Source organism: Furipterus horrens, unplaced genomic scaffold (genome assembly GCF_987537825.1).
Source record: "Furipterus horrens unplaced genomic scaffold, mFurHor1.1.pri manual_scaffold_7, whole genome shotgun sequence".
NCBI lineage: Eukaryota > Metazoa > Chordata > Mammalia > Chiroptera > Furipteridae > Furipterus > Furipterus horrens.
In genome coordinates, this window is record NW_028327177.1 from 28,101,932 (window position 1) to 28,110,231 (window position 8,300).

At 44.0% G+C, this 8,300-nt stretch overlaps 1 long non-coding RNA gene across 1 annotated transcript; it reads left to right on the plus strand.

Annotated features, from left to right (window-relative positions):
• The first annotated feature begins 819 nt into the window (after positions 1 to 819).
• On the plus strand, positions 820 to 1,911 carry LOC150004174 (uncharacterized). The gene is made up of 2 exons (XR_016512275.1): positions 820 to 1,150; positions 1,629 to 1,911. It is a non-coding gene; the product is annotated as an uncharacterized LOC150004174 (long non-coding RNA).
• The last annotated feature ends 6,389 nt before the right edge of the window (positions 1,912 to 8,300 follow it).

The window sequence follows — 8,300 nt, forward strand, 5'->3', positions numbered from 1 at the left end:
GAATTGGAATTTCTGTCTTAATGTTCCTTTGAAAAGGGTAAGTCTGAAAGCTTAAGACTTTCCACTTTTTAACCCCTTTCGCTGACATTTTATTCTCTGACTAACCTCAATAGACACACACCCATTTTAAGGACGAAATGGAAGAGGCGAAGGGAAGGTCTGAATCAGGTCACTCAACTAAAGGAGTCCTGCCCTAGGCAGCCAGCCCTGAAATCTTATTATTTTCTAATTCGTCCGCACAGCGCCTCCTACCGGTCCTGCGGGCCTGCGCTCGCGGCAGTGCGGAGAGCGCGAAGAGCCCGGGCGCTCGCCCGGATGCTGCCCTCCTCCCTTGGGGCAGCAGGGTGCGCTCCGGACCAGCCTCCGTGCCGAAAGCGGGAAAGCACGAGGGACCTTGGCGCCGGCCGCCCAAGGCCAGGAGCCAGCGCCCGACGACGGGCCGGGTGGTCCGTTCCCACCTGGAGAAAGAGCAGGGATCTGCGGCCTCTGAGCACAGCGCCGCGGTTACCCGGACTGGCCTACGCTCTGTCCAGGGCGAGGCTGCAGGACCCAGTGGCGTGGGCGTGGCCTCAACCGCGCCCACCGACCTCCTGCCTGTCGCTCAGGCGCGCGCCACACCACGCGCCTCGCGGAGGGCGCTCTGTGGGCCGGCCGCGGGGGCCGGCGGTAAGCAGCTGGCCCGGCGCTCCCGCCAGCTCCACGACCTTGTCTGGGCCGCGCCTTCCCTCTTGCACGCACGGCTCCCGGGCCGCGGGGAGGGTTGAACTGAGAGACGCCGCCCCGGCCCCCCACCGCTCGCTCCCACACCTGCTTTGCGCCAGGGCCTGGAGCCCAAGCCGCCGCGAGCGGTCGATATTCCTTTTCGGGTCTTACCTTCTCTACTTTCCCACAGCCTCCTCCGGGGCACTGCGGTCTTATTCCATCTTGAATCCCCCAGTGCGCTTATCAATGAGCAAACAAGAGAAGGAGCTCAAAGACGCGTTAACTGAGGAGAAACCAGCTGCTGGGCCCCGTTTCCCGCCCGCACGTCCGCAGGGTTCCAGCGCGGCTGCCAAGTCCGGAGCCGCGCCCAGCATCGCCGCAGCGGCTTTCTTCTCTGGGCCGTCCGTGCCGGGGGCCCGACACTACCTTCCCGCCCGCATCCCCACGGGTAGGAAGGCCGTCGAGGAGGGCCGTGAGGTGTGCGCGCCGCTGTGCTCAGAGGCCGCAGGGCCCGCGGGGTCGAGGTGCCAGTGGGCGCTTAGCCAGCATGGGAGGCTTCCCGGGAGCGTATTTGGGGGCTTGAGAGACTTTTGTAATGGAAGGGGACGAGGAGAGGTCTCCTAGACACAGACTAGGCCTCTCCCGGCCATTCTTATCCCCGCCTACCTCTCCCACCCCGCCTAAGATCTCTTCTCAGCGTCCTTCCCCACCACCACGCCCTGTTCCCCCCACTGCTCCCTCCCACTGCTGTCGTCCGCAAACCCGCACCCCTCGTCCTCTCTCTCCCTCTTTCCCCTCTAGTTCTCTACTTCCCTCTCGCCTTCGTCCCCGCTCCACCCCCCAGCTTATAACCTCGTTGTTTCTTAGTTTATATGCAAATACAGTGTTCCCGAATATGAGACTAATTTCATCTTTTTTACCTACAGTACCTAACAGCTCCTGGTATACAAGGGCGCTGCATAAATACCGAAAAGAATTCTGAACAGGAAAGGAAATGTATCGCCACACGCTGGAGTCTTCCTCCGTTGGTCAAGTCGAAGGTCCGCGCTGGCCGTCGGTGAAACAGGAGAGTTCTGCTCTGGTTAAACGACACGACCGTCCGTTCTTTTGCTCTCTAGTCTGGGTGCCGCCCAGATTCAAAGACAGGGTAGGAGCTCCTTTACCTAAAGGGCGCACGGGGCCGTGAGAGCTTGGGGGCCAGGCTTGTAAAACGCCGGAGCAGGGAGCGCAGGCGGGTCCCTCCCAGGGGGACCAGCGTCCACAGCCCTGTTCGAGCCCCGAGGCCGTGGCCCCAAAGCTTTGGCCCCAAAGCTGAGAGCTGGCACGGGACTGTGAGGCTAGCCCAGCCCTCCGCAGACTCTGATCAGTTCCTGGAAGGTGTCTCGAACCAGAAACCGGGAAGGCTCGCCTCCAGGTTACTCAGACCGTTCTGCTGCCCCCGCAGACGCGGCCCTGGCTTTCCCTCTGCGCGTCAGTCTGTTCCTTGGAGCAAGGCCCGAGAGGAACAGTGGCTCTGTCCAGCGGAGGCTCGTGGTGAACGCGAGCCTGAAGTCCCTTGGCAGGCTTTCTTACTCTCCCGGGGCAGCATATTCAGGGCCACGTCTGAGCCCTGCGCGTCGACCAGAGTGGCTTCTTTCTGCTCTGTTAGTGTGTTAACGTTAAGTACTCTTTAGAAATTATATAAATATAGCACATACAATAAATATATTTTTACCGATTACCTGAGCTTACATATACAAATATATCGCTGTGGGCACAAGTACAGAGTCTTCAAGAAAAAAAGAGATTGTAAAGACTGCAATTTGGGGGTCTTGAAGCCACAATACAACTCTTGCTCTCAACTGGTTGAGTGGCTAGAGGCGAGTCATTAAGTCCCACTTTGCATTTCTTCATCATGCACTAAATAAAGTTGCTGGGTAAGCTGTATAATTCCTATAGTCTTCCCTTTCCAACTCAGAGACTCTCCCCCATGGAGGCTTTTTTAAACTTTAGTTAGCTTTTGAATTAGTCGCTTTTGTTTTTCTTCTTTTTAACTCTTTTAATCTTTGCGAAGTTCAGAACGGAGAGGTGAGAAACAGCTTAAAATTTAAAGAAGAAGAAAGCATTCAGAGAAGTCTGAAAAATGGAGAAAGAGTGGAAAGATCAATTAATGTAATTTTTTTTTAAGTTTCCAAGTTCCCCAGTGAAAATAAAACCAAACAGCCCTTTAGAGCCCAGCCTCTGGCTCAGATTTACAAAGGAGCAATGAAGTCAATGAAGTTCAAGGTTGTAGAGGTCAGGGTATGTATTGGCTTGATAGGTTCCAATCACTCTATCTCATCTCTCTAGGCTTCCAAATGGAATACTCTTGGTCTGAATTGCCTATTCCATCAGAACAAGCAATTTTAAAAGTTTGAGTAATACATGATAAAAGTTCAAGTAATCCTTTAAAGCAGAAAAAAATTGTAAAAAATGAAAAATAAAGCAGTACAGCTAAAGAAGCAGGAAGAAGCTATATCTTGAAGGGCCTTGTATGCTGAATTTGAACTTTATCTTGAAAGCTATGGGAAGCTCTTGAAACATTTTAAGTGGGAAATGAATGATACAATTTGCTTTTTAGAAAGGTCATTTGACAGTAATATTAAGGACACCTAGGAGGGTTGAATAAATTGTAGGGAAACCAGTTAGGAGACTATTGCAGTAATTACTGATAGAAGTGATGAGAGTCTGAATTTAGGCAATGACAGTGGCTGTAGTAATGATATTGAGGGAGGACAGGGAGAAAGGGAGGGCCTGATACAAGAGATAATAAGAAAGGAGACTTGAGAGAACCTGATGACTAATTGAGTGTGACAGATGAGTGAGAATGAGGAGCAGAGAAAGATTCCCAGGCTTCTAGCTTAAGTATCTGGACATTTGATGATGCCACTTACTGAGAGAGAAGCCAGGACTGCAACAGAAAGTTGATTCGTTCATTTTGGGGCATGTTGAGGTTAGTGTGTCTGTGAGACATCCAAGTGGAGATGTCAGATGAATGGATATCTGGGTCTGAAGTTCAGCAGTGATCTGGGATGAAGGAAAAGATTTAAAATCACCAGCATAAAAATAGTAGTTGAAGCCCTTGGTTTGATGAATCACTCAAGGGGAGTATTTAAAGAAAAAAAAAATAGATAGCATCAATTTAACTGGCCAGTAGAGGAAGAGAATAGCCTTGAAGGATATTAAGAAGAAATGGCCAGAAAGGGAGAAGGAAAATGTAAGTCGAAGCACCATTTCGAGAATACCTGTTATCTTCTAGTCAATAGGCTGGATCTTTATATACATTATTTTATTACATAATTACAGTAACCCTAGAAGACATGTTTTCAAATAGAAAAACTTAAGTTCTTTTAAGTAACTTAACTAGAGTATGTTCAGCTCTAGAGTCAGGTGAAACTTAGATGGAAATCTTACCTCTCCGAGTCTCACTTTCTACATTTACACCTCTGAGGATTAGTGTAAAGATTAGATGAGGCAGCATATGTAAACTGCCTGGCACAATGAGCACTCAATACCTGGCAGCCTAAGAGTTATTATTTTTATTAATAACCATACACACATATCACTATGTTAATTTAAGTGGTTACTGTCTGTTCTTTAGCTCTTTGGCCCAAATGCATATTTTCTCCTGAAGTCCTTAGCACACAATTAAGACTTGTACCAAGCTACAGTATTATAATAAGCCTTTACTGAAAACTTGGACATAACCAAGTAGGAATGAAGCCAAAGAACAACATATATCTAGATAATCTGAAAAGGTATCATTTTACTTTATGATCCCCTATAGGGGTATCACCTTCCTGCCTAGAACCTGGAGAAGCCATCTTTCTAATATCATGAGGGAGCATCCTCAGTCTATATACTTTAAATCCAGCAAAGGTGTGACCCCCCACACACACAAAAAGGAGTTCTTTCTCAAATCCAAGACTCATCTTCTAATATCCTGTTAATCCCTCTGAGTAACTGCCCCTTCCAGATTATTGACACAGTGGGTACCAACTTTCTTCAGAGACAGTCTTGTCTACCTCTAGAAGTGTGGCCTCACACTATGGCCCCATCAGGAGAGCCTAAATAGAACACAACAAAATAAGCCCAACATTCATATAGTGGTGACACACTTTCCATTATTCCTAGAAAAAGATGAGACTTCTTATATGAACTCTTCATTTTTTGTGGCCCTTAGGTCTTCTCTACACAAAAGTCACTCTGAAAAGTGAGTTTGGGTAAAGCCAAAAACTGACCGTTGTCCAAGTACAACAAGACATAGCAAAAGTACCTACCAGGCTGAAAATAAAAGAATGATTTTTGTCAGTATGATTAAGAAAGAACCATAAGTTTATGTTTTCAAAATTAAAAGATGTAGTAGATATAGAAATGAATAAATGATTGGTTAATGCTCACTCGCATGTTTTTAATCCTGTAATATGGTTAGGTATTTCAAAGTATAGAGACTTTTGATCATGGCTTTAGTACAATTCATAATGGCAGTTCTTTTATTTGTTTCTTCACACTTGTTTCAAGGAATGTAGAGACATATTCTGCCCTAGGGCTCCATTCTGTTTACCTTTAAGGTGAGGATCCTATGCAGAATTTTTCAGGGCTAGGCACACAGCTTCAGAAAGCAATAGACTCCAAGTCTGTAGCCCAGTTTGCCTGTCCTAAAAGCCATCCTCATTAATCATTTTTATGGTACTAAAATGTATTCCACTGACCCACAGCCTTTGTTTTTTTCATGGGAAATTATCCTCTTTATTAATAATTTTAATAGAATCTGTCAGGAAGGCAATGGGTCTCCCCATACCTCCAAAAAGAGGAGAGTTATGGTCAGAGCAGTATGGGAAATGCTGAATTACACTTTGTTGACATCAGATCTCTTTACTAATGTGCTTCTCAGACACATGAACTGTTAATATGCATTGTAAAGTTTCAGATATATTTAAATACAAAATCCTTTTGTCTCAGGGTCTGAAAAGACTTTTGTCGTGAATTATGCTTTGCAGAAAACTGATATTTGCCATTACTATCTGATCATTACTGGGCTAGCTTCTTTGGAGAAAGTCATTGCAAAGCTCTCTCATCATTGAAATCATTACCACTGAAATTCCCCTCTTACAGTGAGCCTTCCTCTCTCACTGACAAGGGAACCTTCTATATGCTGTCATAGAAGCCAACACATACCTGGATAATAACATATATTTTAATTTTTTAATTTATTGACTTGAGTGAGTGAGGAAGGGAGAGAGAGAGAAAAAAAACTCATCAATTTGTTGTTCCACTTATTTATGCATTCATTGGTTGATTTCTGTATGTGCCATGACTGGGGATCAAACCCAAACCTTGGTGTATCAGGGACACTTTAAACGCCTGAGCTACCCAACAAGGGCAATATTTATTTTTTTATTCATGTTTTTGTTTTTCTCTATGTGTCTCATGCTAGATTAACATATGCTGATACTCAAATATTTATTGAATGGCTATCAAATGAATGAGAAGTATTTGAAGAAATAAAAATTTAATCAGAGGAATTTCTTGGTTGCAGATAAGCCTTTGGGTTCCTCATAGGGCCTCAGGTTATAAAAAATAAAAAGGACAACCCCCATTGACACACCCACTAGGCAAACACCTATTCCATATTCTTTTGTCCAGGCAACCTTAATCATTACCAAGAGCTCCTGTGAGTGGAACCATAGCTGTATAATTCCATTGGATTGTTTCCATAAGGTTTTAGCTCAGGAGAGAAAACATGACTAGGGAAAAGGAACCTTTAATTACATCTTAAAAAATATGATCAAAAGCAACATTTAAGAAAAGTGTTTCCAGGGAAGAACTGAGGATGACACCCGGTTTATAATAATTCATTTTCCCAAGCCTCAGCGCATGTGATCAAAGCTGATACACATTATCTCAGGCTTGGTATCAGGGTGACTCATTTTTTTCTTACGTTTTTTGAAGTTATTATTTGGATGAATAAATAGATGAGGAAAAGCCAAACCTGGGCCAGCCAGGTGTAGACTGTAAAAATTCTGCTGCCTGGTCTATAATAATCCCTCCCTCCTTTTTTAAAAAACGAAGAAGCTGTGGCCTTTGGCAGCTTGAGACACTATCATGCAATTCAGGCCCTTTTAAATCAAGATAGGAATATAGCATGTTAGAACTTGCAAAAGGAGGACAATGGAACCTTCTCGTTAAAGGTGGAGGAGGTAGCAAACAGATTAGTTATTAGGCAAATCAGTGTGAAACAAGTGCTCTTGACAACCTATGTGCTCAATGCTGGGATCATTCAGTTACTCTTGGCTAGGGATTTAAAAGATTCATACTCAGTAAGGCTTTAGCTCTAACCAGTTAATCCTCCTTCCCACCATACCACCAGAGCAGGAAATAAAACTATGACGCTTTTAATTCCTTCTCCCTCCTCCCATAAGGTGTACTAACATTGATTCATTGGTAATTGTTGGCAGATCTTCCAGGAAGACTAAAAATTTGCTAAATTCACTGGCATATTTGAATGAGAGATGAAAACTAGGTAGTCTAGAACCTAAATAAAGAATAAGCTATGTATTTTTCTGAGGACCTGATGGTGTGGTGACAACATTCCCTAACAATTCTAAACATTTTACAAAGTTCAACTCGAACATTTTATCTTTTTTTATACAAAAATTCTCCCCCTCCTCCAAATTTACAGCTTAGAGAAAATAGAGAACAGGACTGGGACCAATCATTGGAAGGTGCAACAAGGTGTTTTGTTTGAACATAAGACTTTTCTAACAATGCAACCTCAGGCTTTCGAGAACGGTGAGTGCTCTTCCTGTTATTAATGCTATACAAGTTATGTACAAAGACATATCTAAAGTTTCTTCCAGTCCAAATACATTATTATTCTTGAAACATAATGAAGATCATGACTTTGAAAATGTGCTAGCTGTTCTGCCTAGCAAACCAGTATTCCATCAGCTCTGGTCCTCACCTTCTTTGATAAATAATGTTTCCTTCTTCATTGGTTCTGAGAACCTGAGAAGGAGGTGTGGTTGATATAGAAAAAGACAAACAAACAAAAATCTCCTAAGCAATGAAAACATCATGAACTACACAATCACTGTTGCATATTTTACAAAATAAAAGAGTTGTTCTTTGTCTCCAAAAGGAAGAACCATATTGGAATAAATATTCTCTGGTCACCAGAATTGTGAGGTTACCATAAGGCAAAGAAAGTTGAATGGGAGTCATCATATTACCCTACAAAATCATTTTTCAAATGCTATTTAATATGCAAACTAAAGCTACTATGAGATACCACCTCATACCTGTTAGAATGGCTATTATCAACAAGAAAAATAGTAACAAGTGTTGGAGAAGTTGTGGAGAAAAAGGACCCCCCCACTCACTGCTGGTGTGAATGTAAACTGGTACAGCCACTATGGAAAACAGTATGGCAGTTCCTCAAAAAATTAAGCATAGAGTTACCATATGACCCAGCAATCCCTCTTCTGGGTATCTAACTGGGTAAAATAATACAAGAAAAGAAAGGTTAATGATATATAGTATTCTATATCAAAGGGATGCAGATAGGACAAGCCTGGAAA